Consider the following 1619-nt stretch of genomic DNA (forward strand, 5'->3'; position numbering starts at 1 on the left):
GTAACGCTAGAGTGGAAGATAGCAACACAAACTTAGTTCGGTGCAGTCAGAGAGATGCGCTTTCAGACTCTCAAACAGTGCAGGCAAAAGTAATCAAACCAGAAACCAGCTGTAATGCCATCATTTGGAAGGTGGGGGTAGGGTGATTGGAAATTTAATACCAAGTTGTAGGGCCAGCCTAGGATACATGAGACCCCATCTCTAAAAGAAAAGGAAGAAAAAGGAACAATACAGCAGAATGAGTAACTGTGTGGGCTCAGGAGTCGGACTGCTTGGTAGACATTTTTGCGAACTATCTGCTCTGTGAACTGAGATCACTCACTGGACCTCTAGCTCAGTTCCCTTGTCTGTGAAATGGTCTTAGTGGAATGTCTTATGGGGTTGTGGTGAAATGTAAGAGAGATAGACTGTGTATCAAGCCTAACCCATGCGTATTCATTAAGCAGTGTTAATTGCTCTGAGCAAAACAGTGATGGGTTTGTTTTTAACCTACCAGGCATCTAAATAGGTTAGAGCAGTTTTTCCATGACCAGTGTTTTAGTTTGGGGAAAGGGCTATCGGCTGTGCTGAAACCCCATGACCAGAGCAACCTGGGAGGAGAGGGTTGATTTGGCGTGTACTTCCACATCACAGTTCACCATGGAAGTCAGGACAGGAGCTCAAACAGATCAAGAGAAACCAGGGAGGATGCTGCTTACTGGCTTGGTTTTTATGGTTTTCTCAGCCTGCTTGCTTATGGAACCCAGGACCACCACCCCAGGGATGGCACCACCCACAATAGGCTGGGCCCTCTCCTATCAAATGCCAACTAAGAAAATGGCCTATAGGCTTGGCAACAGCTCCGTTTTATGGAGGCCTCTTCTCCATTGAGGTGCCCTCCTCTCAGATGACTTTAGCTTGTGTCAAGTTAACATAAAACTAGGCAGCACTACCAGAAAATCGACTTTTTAGACCTCTTTACTTGGGAGAATTCCTGGATTCCAGTCCTGGCTGTCTCAGTTCCCGTCTGTGACATTGAACATTGACAGGGTTCACACTGGAAGGTGTGAACTAGTGTGAACTAGTGTGAACTAGTGGATAAGTGCATCTATTCCGGGTTTTCCTGCATGAGTTAGCATGGAGCCCGCCACATGGTAACAAACTTGAGCAAATGGAACTTACTATTATGCCTTTTTTTTTTTTTGGTTTTTCAAAGACAGGGTTTCTCTGTAGCTTTGGAGTCTGTCCTGGAACTGTAGACCAGGCTGGTCTCAAACTTACAGAGATCCACCTGCCTCTGCCTCCTGAGTGCTGGGATTAAAGGCATGTGCCACCACTGCCTGGCCTATTATGCTTTTTATTTTCCTAAGTAGAAATCAAACCCCTACCACTCTGGTGATGGTGAACAAAAGAGTAAAAGTAGGAGGGCTGGAGAGATGACTTGGCTAGGTTAAGAGCACTGGGTGCTCTCACAGAGGACCCAGTTTTGATTCCCAGCACCCACATAGCCGCTCACAACCATCTGTAACTCCAGTTCCAGGGAATCCCATACCCTCTTTTGGCCTCCTTGGGTGCCAGCCAGGCATATAAGTGCTACATCTATATACATGCAAACAAAGCACTCGTACACGTTACAAGGT

General features: G+C 46.3%; 1 protein-coding gene across 1 annotated transcript in view; it reads left to right on the plus strand.

Annotated features, from left to right (window-relative positions):
• Positions 1-1619, plus strand: part of Tmco2 (transmembrane and coiled-coil domains 2) — a 4712-nt gene that overhangs the window by 2427 nt on the left and 666 nt on the right. The window lies entirely within an intron of this gene.

This window comes from Microtus ochrogaster, chromosome 10 (assembly GCF_000317375.1).
Source record: "Microtus ochrogaster isolate Prairie Vole_2 chromosome 10, MicOch1.0, whole genome shotgun sequence".
Lineage (NCBI taxonomy): Eukaryota > Metazoa > Chordata > Mammalia > Rodentia > Cricetidae > Microtus > Microtus ochrogaster.